The sequence below is a fragment of the Anser cygnoides genome, chromosome 3 (assembly GCF_040182565.1).
Source record: "Anser cygnoides isolate HZ-2024a breed goose chromosome 3, Taihu_goose_T2T_genome, whole genome shotgun sequence".
Classification (NCBI taxonomy): Eukaryota; Metazoa; Chordata; class Aves; order Anseriformes; family Anatidae; genus Anser; species Anser cygnoides.
Window position 1 is genome coordinate 95,719,969 of NC_089875.1, and position 20,076 is coordinate 95,740,044.

General features: G+C 35.4%; 1 protein-coding gene across 6 annotated transcripts in view; it reads left to right on the top strand.

Annotated features, from left to right (window-relative positions):
* KHDRBS2 (KH RNA binding domain containing, signal transduction associated 2) overlaps positions 1 to 20,076 on the top strand; it is a 378,305-nt gene that overhangs the window by 349,817 nt on the left and 8,412 nt on the right. For 2 of the 6 annotated variants that reach the window (XR_010830533.1, XR_010830531.1), the window contains 3 exons: positions 5,859 to 6,067; positions 11,370 to 11,426; positions 14,153 to 14,257. The gene's annotated coding sequence lies outside the window, so the exon portion shown is untranslated. Of the gene's footprint in view, positions 1 to 5,858; positions 6,068 to 8,565; positions 9,467 to 11,369; positions 11,427 to 14,152; positions 14,258 to 14,885; positions 16,771 to 20,076 lie in introns of those variants that run through there. The other 4 variants (XR_010830535.1, XR_010830534.1, XR_010830536.1 and 1 more) reach the window with 4 other exon arrangements.

The window sequence follows — 20,076 nt, forward strand, 5'->3', positions numbered from 1 at the left end:
TAATGCATTGTAAAATATTCTTGTGTAGGAACCATTTAGAAAAAAATGATAAGTCAGTGCAAACAGTTCTTTATGCAAACATTTGTTTTATTGATTTTCAGGAAATTAGTATGAAAAATTACCCATAACTACATGTGCTGTTCTGTGTTAACTACAAACTATATTTCACATCAATTTTGGAAGAAGCTTTACAGCTAATCAGCTATGTCTTCTTAATAAAAAATAAATAAATAAATATCCATCTTCTTAATTTGTGAGAGAGTAACAAGGAACTATGAGTATTTTAATTAACAGTCAGCTTTAGGTCTTACATGAAAAGGTGTGATGTATTCCCCACATCCACCAAGACAGACATAATTCTGAGGTCCTGAAAACGTACAGACATCAGAAAACACAGAAATTAACTTGTGCTATGGTTAATTCCAAGACACTAATCACCCACTAAACACATTTTCTTTGGATGAATTCACATACTAAGTCATTTACCTTGTAATAGGAAGAAAACTTGTATTCAATATCAAAATAATGTGTAAAATCAAAAACTAAACTAAAAACGTTGGAGGAAAAAGAGAGAGAGAAAGTGGGAGAGACAGACGCCAGAGATTAAAAATTTCAAAGATCTTTTATTAGCTTGACCTCACCTATAGAACAGTTTGATCTTTAAAATAAACTATTGCGTTATATTTTCAGTACTTAAAACAGTAAAATATACTATTTTACAAAATTGCACAAAAATATTCATAACTTTACTTCTGTGTTATCAAGCTAAATATTGATTTCATTGTTTTCTTTCTAAAATGGAACTGTTTACTTTTTAAAAATTCCCTTCTTTCATGAAAGAGTAGATCATATATGCACTCCCAGATGGAAACCCTTATTGCCCTAAATAGGTAGGCTATTGCATTGTAAATACAAGGGATGCACATTACAAAAAAATAAAATAAAATACAAAAATGTTAGGAATAGAATCAATGTGTCTGTTTTTAAATAATGATTTCTGGAGGCTGGTTATGCAACATTTGACATTCTGCATTGTTGAAATGTTGATCAGGTAGTGCAGTGGACATTACTGTAATAGAATTTTTAACTTCATATGTCATACTGGCACAGCTTCCCTTGTTAGAGATTTGGTCTAAGAGGGGAAGCAATTTTCAAGGCTGTCTAGAAGCAGAGTCAGAAGACAATTTTCAAAGCTACCTAGAAGCAGAGTCAGAAAAAAGCATTAAGTGGCTAAGTGCATAGTCACCTGCTGGAGCGGACCCCATGAAGATGCACCACCAGGGACAGGCTCCTGGTAAAGTAACAGTTGAAGAAAAATTGCACTCCTGGACTGCTTTGTCTAATAGACTTGTTACATGTATTCAGGAGCCATTCTAACTGAAAAAAGAAAAAATTAGATATCGCTATATTAACAAACTTTATCAGAAAATGAAGTTTGAACAGGATCTTAAATCTTCATGTGAATGAAAGAACTTTAGCAAGTATAGTATGCATGACCTCACCTCAGAGAATATTAAGAATGTTCTTCTAGCTCACTGATGTCCTCAACATCCATTCAGAATAATGCTATTATAGCCATCAAGCTGGGAGATATTCCTTATTGCACATGCTCCATTCAGTCTATAACCCTGCAATAACATCTCTATTATACATGAATGTGTACTGACTTCTAAAATTGGGTCATGTTGTGTGAGTGCATGTAAAACGAATCACTGTGTCTGTGGTAGCTCTGAAGGAATGGGTGTGAAGACCTGTTCACTAGGCCCTACAAGCTGTGTCTCCTTATAGCCAGGGACAGCCAGGACTGAGCTGAGTATCTGGAATTTAGTAAAGTAACCAAGTTACCATCAGAATCAGGGTAATTAACATATATTGGTGCACCAGTTAAAAGACATTTTATCATGAAAATATAGTTTTATGGTAATACTCATGAAATATCCAGGATTGTTATCTGAGGGTTAAAATTATGAATAAGTGATGTCTTTTCTTTAAATAAATGTCAATTTGATCTACATTGATGATGTATTTTTTTGAGATTTAACAGTAGGTTAAACAGTAGGTGTTTTGTACACCATCTTTCTAAGAATTTGTTTAAAAAGTTTTGCAAGAGTCAAATTATACAGTCACATGTTAAAAGTGATGGCAGAGGAGAGGTGTAAAATAAGCTAAATGTTAAAGAGAAAAAATATTTGTTAATATTTGAAGGAAGAATATGAGCCAGTGAGGAATGGAAGTCTTAAAAAGCTTTCCATATTGTATTGTATTAACTTGCAGAAGGACTAAATAGGGATACCACCATTGGAAATCAGTGCTGTCCACACAACCTACTTAATGCATTTCCTTTTTTTTTTTTTTTCCTGGAAATGTAACCTGAATTCTTTTATACTGCTGTTGAACTTCATTTAATGACTCGGGAATGGAAGAAGATGAAGCCGTTTGGGAAAACATTCATACAGGCAGTATCATAGAATAGATTATAAATTCATCTTGTATGATAAAGAACCCCCTCATTGTTCTATCAGAACATATGTATTTTTAAGGCTCAGAAAGGCCAAGTTCACTTGTAGATGCATTTTTTAAGGTAGGAATCAAAGCATTGAATTTTAATACAAGATTGGAATTATTTTTACAAAAAAAAAGTAGTTAAAAAAATTGCAAAGGCTGGCTATAGTTAAAAATGTGTCTAAAGGATGAAGACTCTTTTAGTATATATTTCAAGTAATCTTCTGTTGTCGATATATTGACCAAAGTACAAAAGGAACCTAAGCTAGTGAGTAAAGTCACAGAAAATAAATAAATAACTAAAATAAAAATAAAATAAAATAAAATAAAATAAATAAAATAAATAAAATAAATAAAATAAAATAAAAAACAATTGGATGCTAGATAGAAAAATAAGTCTAGTGCATTCTGAAGTTTTCTGCCCTACTAAAAATATGACCTCCATCAGTTATTAGAACCTAGGAGTTATAAAAAGGGTATTTCATCTTATCTGTTTTACCACATTGGTCTATGGAGTTAGAAAAGATACACAGGTAACTTTCTCAGACCGATTAGGGCTTCAAAGACAATCAACATCTGCCACTTTGTTGTTAGCTAATTATATTTTTCCAGTCCTTTTTATTGCTCATTGAGACCTGACTGAATGCCCTTTGAAACCAAAAAAGATTTTCAGTCCTTTCATGGTCTCTGGTTGTCTAAGTCTTTTATTCTATAACTCAGTAGAACATTTTAAAATTACTGAAGTATGTGTCCAAGTTGTACAAATCTGGAACAATTTTTTCATTCTCAATCAGAAGCAATCTCTGTGAACTTTAGCATAAGAAATGCAGATTTCTAAACTTCTACTAAAAACATATAACTCTTTCAAAAGGTTGCTTGTTTTGTTTTGTTTTGCTTATGTAAAATCTGATAAAAGGCTGTGTTTAGTACTTATTGAAAGACATAAATGCTTCCTTTCCTAAAATGTTTATCTTTGAAATCTAAGATTTTACCAGAGAATAGCAAGATTTCTTGAGAAAACATTTTCACGCTTTCATACTTCAGATCTGTACATCAGAAGAAAGTTTTACAGGAGAAAGATCACACCTGTGCTATAGTGGTAAAGGACACACATTCACACATGAAAAGGAAAAAAAATGAAAGAAGAGGCAGGGTAGTTGATTCTGTAAATCCTGTGAATTCCCAAAGAAGTTGTCGAGACACCGTATAGACAGGATCAAAAGTTTCTGATATATTTTAACAACATTTATTTGGATGTACAAGTAGGATGATGGAAATGCTTCAGTGCCCTGATGAGAGCAGAATTAATTTTTAAAACAATTAATTTTTAAAACAATGTTTCTTGCTTCTTATTATTGCTGCTGTACCTTATTGATTTAATTGAGGTACAGTTTCTTCTTATTAAGTGTTACTATGCGATGTTATTATAAAAGATGAGAATACCTGCTTATATCATGTCTAGCACTGTTCTTGCCACACTGGATGCATTAGTTAATGATGGATGACTTAAGCTCACACAAAAACAGTGAATGCCTTTGCTATATGCCCTTGCATTACAAGATCTACACACTCTGTTACCATTAATAAGTCAAAGCTTTTGAGAACCAAAGAGCTGAGCTCCTTGTTTATGACTTCTTAGCATTCTGGCTTTCTTTTTCTTTTCTTCTGCAAACAGAACAAAATGTGAGACTATTTTGCATGATAGTTTAACATATTCATTTTCCATATTAATTTCTCAACTAGTAACTCACTTTATTTCTTCTTGAACTTCATAACAACCCTATATAACCATTGTAAAAATTCAGTGGAGAGGTTTTGGATAAGCAACCTATGACTTTTTCCTGTTTTTCTTCTTTTTCTTCCTCTTCTTCCCAAAAGAACATTTGTTCATAATGACTTCAGATGAAAAGATAGTCAAGGTCACTCTCATTCAAATGAATGCTACTACTTTCTGATAATATATGACTTCAGCTTAATATCCTCAGGGTATCCTTTAAGTTGATGGGCTTTTTTCTTTATTCTGTATGATATTTTGGACATTATACATTTTTTTTAATATATCTATATTAAAATCCATCATGTAGAGACAAAAGCAATCAACTAGAATGCTCTGTAAGGATAGACTCCAGTTAAGCAAAGTAGCTTTTTGATAGAGAATTCAATCCAGATGATCTTACTCAGGTTTCACTCTCTAAAAGTCCATGCTGATATCAACAATTGAAAAGGGAATATGAAATTTAAATTTCATCTTCAGTCATCTTTTATAATTTAATTGTATTCAAACAGAATCTGTTAAGCACTGCATTGGGTTATTCCAGCCAATGTCCTGCTTAGCAGGCAGTCTGAAATAGCCTTGACCCAGGAAGAGCACTTCAAGATACTGCACCCTTTCACAGTGCTGAGAGATGCCTGTGATCTGGTAGACAGACCTTTGCTCCATTTGTTGTCTTGTTGATAATTGTAGCTGTCAATGAGGAACAGTGATTGCAGTTCTCTGTCAGAGACACTGTTACCCTGAATGGCCCTTTCACCTTCATCCAAGTAGATGCAGCTTTATAAGAGGTCTCACTATATAAACCAGACTAAAAATGCTGTGCACAGAAAATGGAAGTTTTACAGTACCACCAGCGAGATGTACCTTTTTATGTCATCAAAACTAGCTTTTCCATGTGCAAGAAAAATTTTCAGTTGAAAATATTTGCCCAGGAATCCATTTGAGTCTATATCTCAATATATATATATATATCTGCATTAAGGCAGTGTTGGTATTAATAAAACTCACTGCTACAAATGTCTTTTTATTACATTGATAAAAGCATGCTCATACTACTGTGCACAGGCCATGAGCCTTCATCTCAAGTAGATGATTGCAGGTGGAGAAAAGGTATTGAAGGTAGTACTTCATAAATTTGTAGCATTATAAAAAATATAAAAGAAAGAAGTTGGATGAGAAAGCTGTTATCACGTAAGTTCCATACAATAACCTCACAAACATTCAAAACTAGAAATGCCAGCATTTAGTTTGTTCCCTGTCCTCATTTTTGCCCTGTTGTGCACATTCATTATTTTAGAGACTCTAAGCAGATGATCACATGATCTTCCATTCCACTTGTGTTTCTTGCAGGGCACAGGAAATGTATCAGAACCGTGTAGCAAATTATTATTTTTTGTTACTTCTTTATTTCATAGCTTGTAGAATTTGGAAGGCAGTGTCTTCCAAGAGCTGTCTGTCACCCAGACTAACCCTTTGTCACAGAGATGCTGTGAATCTATCTAAGTCATTTAGGGTAAATATTAATGTGACAACTAATTCTGTGTTTTTCGTTGAATGTGTCCAACTTTGTCTTGATTTACAGAATTTTGGAGCCCTTACGGAATTACTGTACCTTTTGAGTGGTGCTCATGGAGTTGAGAATGTTCAGCGTCACTTGAAATAAATCAGTGGGATCTGAAGGACTGAGCCTCAGACTGGGAATCTCCAAAGCACTGAATTCTAAACCCACCATTAGCACCCTCTCCAGGACATGTTGGTGCTCAGACTCACGGTGATCTTCCAGTCTATCAGGTGAGCTGAGGTATTTGTCAATATGTTTTTAGTCTGTGCCAAAGGTGAGATAATTCAGACAGAAACTGAGATAATTCAATCTTTAGAGAGAGAGAGGGTTGTTCTAAACTAGTTCACCTTAGGTTTGTCATGGGAAGAGAGCTCATGCATATACCTATGAGGTATGTTACTTTGAGATAGAAATGTTTGATAATGCATTTAAGTTCTTATTCTGTCTTTCTGTGGTCAGGAAAGCTAACATAAAAAGCCTTTCTCATAGAAGTAACATAAAAGTAATCAAAGTATATTTATGCCATATGTTGAACACAGAACAAGCTTTTAAAAATGCCAGGTATTCTGAGAAATCATCTCCCCTTGGTATGAGATAACTCATCAGATGGTCATGTTAAAATATTTTGCAAACTTTTTTTTTTTCTCTCTGTTCTCTATTTGTTTATTTAGAAAAATATTTGTACCTTCATAAGGTGTTTTGAATCTACACTTATTAATGCTTATAAGGTTCAGTTACTGTATCATTGTTGCTACAAATGATGGAAAATGTAAGCCTGTGAGAAAGTAAATAATTCTACAGCAGTGGAAATACAGATGGAAAACAGTAAAATAATTAATTAATTAAATAATGAAATTCAAGCCCATATCCTGAATGAGTTCAGTCTTGTGTAGAAGAATGTAGGAAGGGGTCTTATAATTAAATGCTATGACCTCACATATATATCTAAAGAACCCAGTGTAACTATTTTTAAAATATAATAAATCTAACATTTCCTAAATCTTCTGTCCTAAAGAAAGTTGTGGGTTTTATGCAATAACCTTATTTATAGCCATATGAAAAATAGAGTTATTGCATTTACTTATTAGAAATGGGATTGGTTCTTCAGCAAACAGTATGTGAAATTAAAGAGCATTTTCAGTCTTTATTGATGGTAACTAGCAACCTCCAAAAGGTTTCAGGTAAACAGAAAAAGTAGTATCAGTAGCTAATGTGGAGTTCCTCTGCAAGTCCTCTGGCAGTTTCCATATAATGGCACCAGAAATGCTTGCCACAATCCTGTACACACCATCACTTCCCATATCTCCATTCCAACCATAGTTCTTTCCTTGTTCCTTGTGACTGTACAGAAGAAAACAGACCTGAAGTTAGTCTTCTGCAGTTCAGGACAGACTCTCCTTTCTTTGTTGTCACATGTTCTGAAAGCGATGACACTTTTTTTCCCCATGCTATATTAGGATTTCGTGGCATTGCTAGCTGGTCGAGGGAAGTGACTATCCCGCTCTGCTCTGTGTTGGTGCAGCCTCACCTCAAGTATTGAGTGCAGTTTGGGGCACCAAAGTATAAAAATGACATAAAACTGTTAGCATCTAAAGGAGAGCTACAAAGATGGTGAAGGGTCTAGAGGGGAAGACATATGGAGAGCAGCTGAAGCCAGTTAGTTTGTTCAGCCCCGAGCAGAGCAGGCCGAGGGGAGGCCTCATGGCGGCCTGCAGCTCCCTCACGAGGGGAGCGGAGGGGCAGGCGCTGAGCTCTGCTCTCTGGGGACAGCGACAGGACCCGAGGGAACGGCATGGGGCTGGGACAGGGGAGGGTCAGGCTGGGGGTTAGGGAAAGGTTCTTCCCGAGAGGGTGGTTGGGCATCAGAAAAGGCTCCTCAGGGCAGTGGTCATGCCATCCAGCCTGCCGGAGTTCAAGAAGCATTTGGACAATGATCTGGTTGATTTTTGGGTGATCCTGTGAGGAGCCAGGAGTTGGACTCAATGATCCTTGTGGGTCCCTTCCAGCTCAGGATATTATTTGATTCTATTCTATCATTCTAGGATTTTCTCTCTGCAAATGGTGATAAAAATTTGGCTCTGCCTTGCTATAAATTTTCTCTACTGTCTGAAGTACTCACGGGCAGATTTTGCCTTCTGAAATCTTTACCATTGTTCTCCTCAATAAAGTTAATTTTACTTTCATTTTCACTGGTGTTTAGAGGGTTCTCTGAGTATCCAAGCCATTATGTAAGGTACACTTTTCTCAGTTGAACTTCAGTTCAGCTGGGAAGGGAGTGAAGACTGACTGCCAGCAGAAAAGCAGTATTTATCAGAAGTTTGTCAACATTGTACTCTAACAGGAAATCCTGGCCTTTTAATAAACAGTACAGTGTGAAAAATTAAGTGAAAGTTACTTTGGGAAAACAAAACTAAACAAATGTAGTTAAAAGCTATTCAAACCTAACACATCTCCAGCTTTAAGAAAGAAAAAAAAAATATATATGATTTTCGAGATTCAGCTAAATCTAGAAATAAACCCTCAATCACAGTACTCGCACTCGAGATTTAAGTAGGTCTGAGAGGGAGATCAAGAAATGCATGAAAATATGCATATTTCTTAAGGGTTTAATTAGATTATAGTTAAGTGTCATACGTAGTAATTTAGAGCTCTAGAAATGTGTTCCACATTATCGCAGTGTGGAATAAGAAGATTCATGTCACTATTATTATTTGTTATTTACACACAGTAAATGGAAGGAGAAATGGGAAGCTGTTTCCTGTGTATCATACAGAATGCTTTAGAGAATAACCAAGATAGATTTTGCTTATAGCCCAATCTCCTGGATGTTGGGCTACATTTCCTAAAACGACTTAAAGGTAAGACTTGGGGAGGTGATCATTTTCATTCTTTGCCTAAAGAAAATGACTTAATGTCCTTGGAAACACAGAAGTGTTTCCTTTCAGCTTGGTAGAGTAACTTCAGGCTTTAGTAAGTGGAAAGGTGTTTCACGAGGGTGGGAGAGTCTTCTTGTATTTCTAAGAGGTGACCAGAAATCTGTAGAGCAAGAAAGGAAAGTCTGATTTTTCCCCACATTGAAATTCATAGAATTCATGAAAACAAGGTTGGTCTGCCTCCATGACTTCCTTTCATTTTTCTGACATTCTTGTTTTTCAGCTACTTCCCTTTGCAGTACAGCATATTCTTTTCTATTTGATAGCCATTAGTTTGACCCAAAAATATATGCCAATTAAGCACATTTTTCAGACAAGGACTGGCAGCCATTTCCACATTTCCCCCTTTTAACAACCCTGATGAGGTATTTTTTGCAGGGACACCAGAGATCTGTACAGCTGAGCAGTTACAGCACAATGTGCCTGGATTTGTGATGTAGGGCTAAGTAGATATTTTGGAGCTGAGTAACCAACTTTTTATATTTTCTAAGGAATTCTTGACCCTAATATGTCTGTGGATAAATATAGCCTATTTGAAACATTTTCAGTTCTACTAAAACCCATTTTGTAATTATGGAGAGATGAGCAACATTCCCAATGTTACATTCGTTTTTCAGACACATGGTATGAGTCAAAGGAAAATGGGAGATTAGATCTTACTTTCTGTTCTGACATCCACAAATACTTCAAAATTTGGCCTAGACCTTGTTACTTCACTAATATAAGTAATTTTTTCTCAGACAAGTATGTTTTCTTTCCAATCTCTTGCATTAAAATGCAATGATATGTCAGGCAATTTTGCTGTAAATTCAGGTTTTTCGATATTTAGTTTGACCAGAAGCAAGACCATACTGCCCCCCTGCTTTTGTTAAGTGGATCCATAAATACAGATATAAATCCAGATTTGACCTTTTGATGGTTGGATTATCAGTCAATGTGTATAGTAACTATTTTGACATACAGATTTCTATGAAAATATATACATTGTTATAGCAATTGACGCACACTATATTCCAGAAAAAAAAAAAAAAGATCAACATAAACCAATATAAAATATCAGAAATTTGTTGTGAAAGTCCTTTTTTTTTCCTTTTTACAAATACAGAGGTAGATTTTGTAGGATATTATGCCATCACAAGGAAATGTTACTAAATACTACTACTAGGCTGCTAAATGTTGCTAGATGCATAACAAAAAGTAATGCTGGCTCCAAGGAAATATTAGCATTATTTCCTTTTTACTTTCCTTGTCATTTTAATACATTTTCCTTAAAATAGTGTATAAGTAATATTTCAAAAAGGCTAGTGAAATGCAACAACACAGAAGTCTTAGAGTTGATTCCATGAACCAGCTCTAGCTCTCTCAGAGTTGTGTGTCATATCTCAATTTCTCCTTGAGATTCCTTCTATATTCAATGCAGAAAAGACAGTCAGGTATAAAGTAAAGGATGATTTGGCCCACGTTTAGAGATCTGTAAAAAACAAATTGGATGAAATGCCCACTACTGTTTAGAAAAGGAGACTAGATGGCTGTGTAACTAGTTTTTAGATAATTTAGTTGGGGTGAAATTAATCCCAATCTTAATAATTATAATTTTAAGGAACAGGATTTTTAAATTTCAGTTTGGGGAGATAATTACATTAAAAGCTACAGATTATGCATATCATATTAACTAGATTTCGTTAATTAAACTGTGTACACAGAATCCGTTATATATGCTTGCCTTTGAATCCTGGCATAGAGTCTGGGGCATGTTCTGTGCCCAATGCTCTTCTGTGGAACAAGAGGATGAAAAGTAGGTATAGAAAAGCACAGCTCCATGCACAAGAGCTTTGCTTTGATAGAAGAAGTCATTCAAGGCCTTCACATCAAAGCTCCCATTCTAAATATTCATCTAATGGAAACTGGCCTATGGAGTTCTCCAGAACTGAGTTTTTTTCTATAACCTTTGATTTTTATATTTTTTTTTTCACCTCTGGTAGCTTTTTTCTTGAGTTACTTATTAAATAAATGGTATTGGCTTAGGAGAAGTCATTTCTGTTGATGACCCTTGACATTTTTTTTACACATAAATATAAACTCCATCTCTATTTGAGCACTGAAGACATATCTTTGTTTTCAGAAGTGTTGAGTAGCCTGCAGCTTTCACTAGACTCAACTTCAGGATCTCAAAACACAGAAATCATGACTATCTGAATATCCTCACACAAAACACCTTTTAATCCCCTTGCATGTTTATACAGGTATTGTGGAAATTAATATATTACAGATTGTGATACAGGCAGCTGGTGTTAATGAAAGCCAGAGAAGTACTGAAGATGTATATATTACATTAATATTTCACTAATAGCTTGAATTGCAGCTGAAGTGAGCCTACTTGATTTTTCTAATAGCAACCCTAACGACTTGGACATGTTGCTCTACTCATAAAATATAGTTATGATCTATGGAAAACAGTAAGCAAATTAGAGGATGAATTGGATAACTGCATGCATTTTCCTAAAGGCAGACAGAATGAAATGTGGAAAATATTCAGCCTGAAGATAATAGATATAAGACACAGTGAACCATACCAGTAATAAATATATTAAACTTTTAGGTAATGATAAATCTTACTGGTGAGTTCTGCAGCTACCTCCACAGCATGTAGATTCAGGTGAGTAAGCACTCTTTATAAGACTGATACAGAGTTAATAAATGCTTAGTTAGGGTTGAATTTAGCATGTAGACAGTGCGTTGAACTCTCCATCCTGTCAAAGTCGAATATTATTTTAACGTTTATCAAGCTGACCACATGAATCTGCTCAGCAATAGAATCTGGTTAAATTCATTCCTCCTCCTCTATATCTAAGGTGACCAACCAAGAAGTTGCGTTCTCTAGGCACGAAATGGCTTTTTATTACTGAGGTTCACCATGCAGATCGCTAGAAGTTACATAGTAATCTAAAAGGAAATATAACTGGAAGTATATCAGAAGATAAAAGTGCCTCAAGCTTTCCAGCACATTTGAATAGTGTTTCATGAAGTTATATGACATTGGAAGATCACTTTAATGTTTTATACATGTGCTTTTTGTCACTGTGCTCTTCCACAGCACTAGCTGTTGAAAGTATCAATCACAAAGTCTGTAACATAGGACTTAATACAGGAGTTTTCCATTTGCTGTTGTGGTTCACACTGGCTTTCTTTATAGCTCTGAGAACAATTTACCTGCTGAGGACTTAGTATTTCATCCTTCAGTAGATAGAATTGTTTTCATCTTACCCTTCCCAGTGGAACAGAGAGGAAATATAGTGTGAGCACATATGGAGTAATGCACAAGTGAGTAACAGCAACACAGGCAGCCTTATTCAAATATATTATTGGATTTAAAAAAAAAAAAATCAAGTAATAATACATGAGAAATAACAGTACGTCTATTACCATCCTGAAGTATTCCTAAATGTTCAGTAACACCATAAAAGATGTCTGTATTTACTACAAATAATAAAGCTGTAGCATTAAAATAATCAAATTCAAAGCAGTTCAACTGCATAATTTCAGTGAAGAGGTGCTTATGAAACACAAAATGAACTCCAAAATGGAAGGCTCATTGCTTCCTAATCAAAAGCAGTCAGCTTTATACACCAGCCAGTTAGGTGATAAGTTTGTCATTTCTCAGCTGCACTGGAGAGAAGTTGCCAAGAAGGTTTGACAGCCTTTAAACTTCACAGATTATTTTTGCCTGTTTATGAACCTCATGGTAATCTACTAAAACTGAGAAACTGGGAGGAGAGGCAGGCTAACAGCAGTTCTATTAAAATATATTTCCAGCAATGAGTGTGTCAAGTAAAGTTTATGGAGTGAAAAAATGTGTAGCTCCTGAAAAGAATTTCTACCACCCCTCAAATCTGGTTCTTTCTTGTCTAACTGTGTCTGGCTACTTTGGGGAACTGAAGAGTATCAATGATTAATTGCCTAGGTGACAGGCTTGTAATACATCATTAAAAGCCAGAGATCAGGTAGTCTGAATTAGGATGGGAAGCTCTGAATGAATATATTACTGCTATATATAATTAACAGCACAAGCAAGAAATCATTGAGTTTCGCAATTTAGAACAATGGCAACTCTCCAGTGAAAACATATTTACAGTGGTTTTACATTGCTCTCTACAGGCTATGTACAAAAGGGAGAGACACTAATTAATATACACCAAGGCAGTAACAGAGAAATCTGTTTTTGAACTCTTCTTTGCTTTTAAACAGCAGGGGCTCTGCTAAATAGGAGAAAGAATTATTAGAAGGTGGAGAGCATCTAGGTTACTGAGGGTAAATCACTCTCAGGGGAATAACTTTGCAATTTGAGCAACAGAGTCTGACCTTTATATGACTTGGGATGAATAGGTCTTCTCTGTTTTAACCCAGCATGAACAGCAATTGCAAGGCAGCTTACCCAAAGTCACTCAACTATCTTATCCTGCATCAAGGTCTGATTTCTCCTCCTTTGGCAATTCTACCAGCGTCCTGGAAGAATTTTCTAATGCTGACTAAATGTCTTCTATTTCACATCCTCAAGTGTGGAATTCTGTAGATATTTTAGTAATGTTTAGTATTGGTGGAAGTCCCATCAAGCTTCCGAGGTTCTTAAATTGCTTCTTGGAGTTTATTTGTCTTGTAACTCAGGTTATAAAAGTAGCACCATAAACATTAATTGAACAGCCATTAAGCAGTATGGCTGTTTGTTTTGGGTTGATAGAGGACATAAAGCTTCATACCCTGTGGTGGAAAACAATTAGATACAATGATGAACATGCCATTAAATATACCATTATCAGACTTCTATCATTTTAACTTTAGAAAATAGCAACCAGCTGTAGCCAAAGCATACACAAGTGATAGAAAGTCATATTTTAATTGTCATGTCATAGTCTGTTATAAATATTGTAGTTTTTAATGTTTTATGCTAATGACAGTGACTAATGGTAGTCATTATCTCCATTCATTCTCATAAAAAATTTCCTCAAGAGAGTATGATCATAACCAGAATGCTGTTTAAAATTAAACTGTGTTTTTCTAAAATAGAGAACATAAAGAACATTTAAATACCAAGAGGCTGGCTATCTAATTTATTTTGTTTTGAGTGTGGTTGACAACTACAGCTGTTGTTAGCTGTGCCATGAATTGAACTGATATTCCTCTCAGAAATATTTTTGGCACACTAGGATGTGTATACATGTCACGTCTTTGTGTGCTCTCTGTGGCATGGGATAAAAGATGAACTTCACAGTGGGATACCTGTGGCCAGAAAAAATATGACGCTGCCCCTGTAAAGCCTTAATATTAAGAACATTGAATTTCTTCATCCATTTCTTATTTCAGTTATGAATTCTGCTTACTTGACAGGTACAGAGTGCTTCATTATGTGCACGAACAGAAATGCTTAAATGGATGAAGCAGCTATTTACATCTGATAGGAGCTAAGTGGGACATTAAATTAATGCCAAACAAGTGAGTGCTCATTTTAGTTTCATTATAAATGGCTGCAGCACAGCAGTAATGTGTTGACTCTCATGTGCTGACAAGTTCTATATTTCTTACAAAATTCCCTTAGAACTCAATGTGGAAAGACAAATTCACACTCTGCGTGATGAAATTAGCAGCAGATGCATTAATAATTGAATAAGGATCTCTGGAGAGACACCATAGTTCAGCAGAAAACTTGGTGACTGGCTCTTTTTAACTAGGGATTTCTGTCACATATATGCACTTACATAAGCCCCAAGTTATGTCCCAAGGCCTCCTGGCTGTAGCCTTTTGTATCAAATCTTCATCCTACTTTTAGAAGACCATGTTAGTCTGAGCAGGTCCCTGAATATACAGCCATGCTTATCCCTTCTTCCTCTGTGACTCTCCTCAAACTTTCAGTCAAATTTAACAGTCTCTTTTGAATTTGTTTCCAAAAGTTGAGTGCAAGACTACACTGTATGCAAGACTCTTGCCATAAAACCCCACATTTTAAGTTCCTATAGAGTCAAAACATTCTCCTGTGGTGCAAGAGCCAGCAATTGAAAGAACCAGCATTGAAAGAAAAGCATTAAAACTGTGTACTTTCATCTTCCCTTCCATCCTGTCACAGGGATATTGGTGTCCTCTGAGTGAACCATACACATTGCAGATTCCAACATTTGTGAAAGAAAAGAGCTTCTGTCCTTTTGACTGTAAAAGGAAACAAGAAGATTGCCAGAAAAACTCTGCTTTTTACAGATCCTCCCAAGGGCATGATGTAATTTCTAATACCTAAATTATGATCATTCCTCACACCAAGTAATATTATACTCAGAAAACATTGACAAAACTGTTTGACATCTTGTAGACGGCAGTACTACCAGGGTAAATTCTCATGGATTTAAGATCAGTGCTTTATTGTACTAGTGCCAAAAGAGTAATATCAATTTGAATAATCTAAAAATTTGTCTCAGTTGGGAGAAGAGTAGCAAAGTTTAGCACACTCTTACTTGATTAACTCAACATACTTATCAGCTCTACTAACTGTTCTTGCAAACCTCAGTTACTTATTTAGAGGTGCACAGCTGGAAACTACCTCTGTGTTTTGATTTCCTCCAGTTGCAGGTTATTTCACAAATCTCAGGATGTGGAAGACGGAAAACTTTGACTCCAAAATGTTGGTCTGTATTTTCTGGAGTTTCATCAGCAACAGGAAAGCTAATTTTAATCTTAGGTTTTGAAAATATTAATATCATTTTGCAATATTTTCAATAGGCTATGATGTGATTTAATAACATATACATCTTTAAAAAATCCATTAAAATAACTATGAAGTATAATTCGTCCTTTTTGATATGCAATTTTTATTCAGTAACAGTGGATATGTTTTTTATTCATTAAGAACTTGGTATCAACTTAGTCCTAATCAAAATAATGGATTTGAAATCTTTTTAGTGCAAGAAACATTTAAACAGTTTGTGTTGTCACTTGAAATAGGAGAAAAGTCCAAGAGATTCATAGTTGTGTCACGATATACTGTCTTGATCTATTAGACACCCTTGAAATATCCTGCAAGTGACTTAGCTGAGGAAAGAACAGTACATTTTTGCTTTGCAGTGTCAGACTACTGATGCAGATGTTAGAGATCAGAATATCAGATGAAGTAAACATGCTAAAAGTACACTCTAGTTTCAGTAACACCTTTTCTTTTGAGGTGTTTGAAACAAAGATGTAGAAAGTAAATTGGACTCATTTTTACTGGGCAGGCATAAGATTTCGGTATAATATTTTTCATTTGATTCACACATATTAGCAGCATTTCATTGCTGCTATTAAATAAATAAATAAACATGTTACCGTTATCTCAGCTCCGAAGGAAAAGACTAGATAAATAAACATGATTGTGCACTGTTGGATGAGAAGCATATACCTGAATTATATAGGCCAAAGAGGAATAAAGAAGCTGTATTGATGGGGAGGAGGGGAAGACAGATCACAAGTCATTAACTATGGTTTTATGCTTCATGTCTCTGTACAGTACATTTAGTCCTATTAACTGCTCTCCATTCATTCTGTTATTCCCATGGAATAGGATTCTAATTCTGTTCCGGGTTAGTCATGATTATTATGCAGTCCGATAACTTTTGTAGCTTTTGCTAGTATGTACATGTCTCATCAGAGGCTTCACTGTTTATTCTTAACATCTGAAATAATCACTGAATTTCACCTCTCCAGGCAATTATCAGTCCTGCAGAAGCAAAGAGATGTTTCTAAAGCCACCTCGAGAATGAATAAACCAATGGCATTTACCCAGGTTTTTCACGTCACTGGATTTTCAAAACAGCAAAGCAAATTAAAAGAACCCCTTCTCTTCTGCTATCACAGTCATTTTGCACTTTAGTATATGAGGGTTTGCTAATATAAAAGCTATTGAGGAAGATGTGGAGTGATTCGCTTCTAGCTCTGCCTTGAAAAGTATCAATAAAAAAAAAAAAAAAAAAAAAAAAAAAAAGTTGTTGACTTCCAATCAGATACAATCAACTTAGAGGTAGAAAGACAAGTTTCTAATTGCCAGTTCAGCAACCTCTGTCTGGAGGTCAAGTGGTATACTTTTTGCTTTATACCTCATCACTAATGTTGATGTTTCTGTAGGCCAGAATTCCTTTTCTCTTGTGTACTCACAACCTTCTTCAAAGTCTTCACACTTTTCCCCAGTCATCTTTTGCTTTTATTGTTACTTTGTCTCTTCTGAATTGTTTGCACGGGTAGCATTTAGAGGTGCCATGGGAACAAGTTGGCAACTCTGTTGGTGATTCATTCATTTATGCGCACTTTCATACAGATTTCCCAGAAGAATAAATTGAACCTCAAACTAGATATGTGAGCAAGGAAACGATAGGGGAAGAAAAAAAAAAAAAAGAAATAAAAAAAAAAAGAAACCACCCTTTTTTTTTTTCTGAATTTGAACACAGTTGAACACAGAAACTGGTAAATGCTGCACCATCCATATGCACACAATGAGCATAAGTTCTAGGAAAGGCCAGCACAGCTGATGGAGAGCAAGGTGTTGCAGCAGAAATTTATTGCAGCCAAAAACAGGATAGAATAACATCTCTTTCCTTGGTAGCTTTTGGGATGACGGACTATCCCTAAGTATGGACAGTGTCACTGAGAGTCCTACCCTACTGTATTAGAGCAAAACAAATACAAACAGATGGGATCATTGTGGGTGTCCAAAGAGTCTTTGAAGGCTGTGAAAACTGTGCTGAGCTGGCAGAGCTAAAAATTCAATACAGCCACAACGGAATGTATTTGATTTCTTTTTAGTGCACCCTGAGTACAGCAAGGCTGAGTGTTTCCATTTATTCTGTGTAAACCCTCTTTAATTTTAAAAATCAGATGGGATGGCAATTATACAGACTTATACAAAATTTTGCATAAAATGATGCCCTTTCATGCATCCCAGCAAGTGATACTACAGTTCTATTTTCTCCTTCTCATATCTGAGAAAGTAGGACCTGTTTTTCCAATGTCCCATGTGACAAGTGCAGCCTCTTCTAATCACAGGAAGATGGGTCTATTTTTATCAGCTTTTCCCTTCTACTTTCCTCGTCTACTGAAGGAGACTTGCCTTTCCCATCATAGTCTTCACTGGTTCCCAAACATTTCATAATCTAATTAGTGTTGTCAGCTTTCTTGCTTCCCTTCTGTCTGCCTGATAATGTGTAGATAATGCGTGGATAATGCATGAGATGTCCACTGACTTTGAAATTAAAGTGTCTGTTTTAAAGTTCACTATGCATAAATGTCTAAAATTGGACACTAACTTAACACATGCAGTTCCAAAGTCTTCATTGTTGCACAGTGGAATAGCCATTAAGCAAGTGGAACTTTTCCTTAAGGTTTTATTTAGGAGCTAGCTTTCATCTGCTGTTTCCATTTTTTTCTGTTACCCTACCTTTGCTAATCACTTCTTATATGAAGCTGATATAAGATTTACCCACAGATGTATTAAAGTGACTTTGGTGAAGGTAGGCTTTTATAACAAACATGGCAGTGAAACATGGTGAATATTGCAGTACAAATAGAATTCATTTAAGGTCCATTCACCAAACCGTCATCCTTATGTAAAGAAATTTTCAGTATGAATCTCCACAGATGTATGTACTTTTACTTAAAGTACTTTTACTCTTGTCATTTTAAGAAAACATTTTTGAACAGAGATGGTACAGCAAAGGACTCTCAAAAGATAATTACAGCTTCAAAGCCTTCAGTTAGGACAGCAATTGCTGTGTACAAACAACTAGATTCTCTTCGTTAGTCCCTAGATAACTCCACTAAGAAAGTGAAGGGACTGTTAGAGGGGTGGGAATTTCAGGATGGAGGTGGAAGATGAAATCACAAAGCTAGAGAATTTTGAAGATGTTTTTTTTCTGAGAAAAATAAAAACCTGTGAATCTCAGATGATGCTTAGGATGGTCAACAGAAAACTGGACAAGGCACATGGGATGTAGTATGGATCTTAACAGTGGCTGCAAAGAAGCTACTCATAAACAGTCCAGGTTATGTAGCTGCAAAACTACATGACAGCACAGACTTTAACTGATGACCTGGAGCAACTCCTGTAAACTCCTGTACCTAGATCTGTGCAGAAAGACAGATGTTAACACAGGAAGCTTCCTTGCCAAAACAACTGTATAGTTTTAACAACATGCTTGAATGAAGTTGAAGCCTCCAAACTGAATCTAGCTTTCTGGTTTGTTTTTCAAGCAATGGTCAATTTGGGGACTGTAAATATATGCAGCATTTTCCAGAATATTAAAACAGGAAACAAATTAGTAACATTTATGTAAATAAGAAATAACCTATGTCACAATCCTACTCTTATAAGGGTTAAAGACTATAACCATCAGCATGCACCACCCCAGTCTCTCAGGAAATGTAACAGGGTATTACACATGTGCTATAACACATGGTGGATTTTGTGAAATGAGCAATTACACTGATAAACAGAGAACCTCTTCCAGGTGGAGGGATGTACACACAAACTGGCGATCTGATGGATAGCCAGTGCCAAAACCCAAGCTAGATGAAAATTTAGGAATATCAGACATTTGTAACAGTGTCTCAGCAGTGATCGTGTCTCCATGAGAAAAAACTGTGCGAACAGAGAAAGTTCATCCCTAATCTCAATAACTTGATGAGTAATTTTTACTCTAAGAATATACTTTTTTTTTTTAATACGTCACATTGCATTAGATTTTTATTTTTATATATATATATATATATATTAGATATGCAGAAGAGAGTTCAACAGCAGGGTTCCCATAGAAGATGAAAATGGGGTTTAGTGGGTTTATTCTTTTTTGGGGGTGTCAAGATGTGCTTTCATCAGAACTCTGGCTATTCCCATTGCCTATAAACACATCTTTATGATGCATGTGAAAACAGTTTTAGTTCAGTACTTGCTAATAATTTGGCTTAGGGATTTGTTCATTTTATGCTTATAAAGAAAAAGTTATAATCTATCTCTGAACCCTTCTGGTTTTGCTGGTTTCAAAATCGAATGAATAAGGAAACTGTCATCAATAGGTAACATTGACACAAGTTTCCATTTTAGTCACTATAATTTTTCAAGCACTTTAGACTCAAGCACACCTTTGAGCTATAAAATAATCTAATATTCTAATTACATTTCACATTCAACCATTTCCTGTTTCTTGGACATCTGTTATACATTGAGCTGCTGTTTCTGTTGGGATGGGTGCAACTTTCAGATATTTTCCATTAACACAATGAACATAAAATCAAGGAATATATAT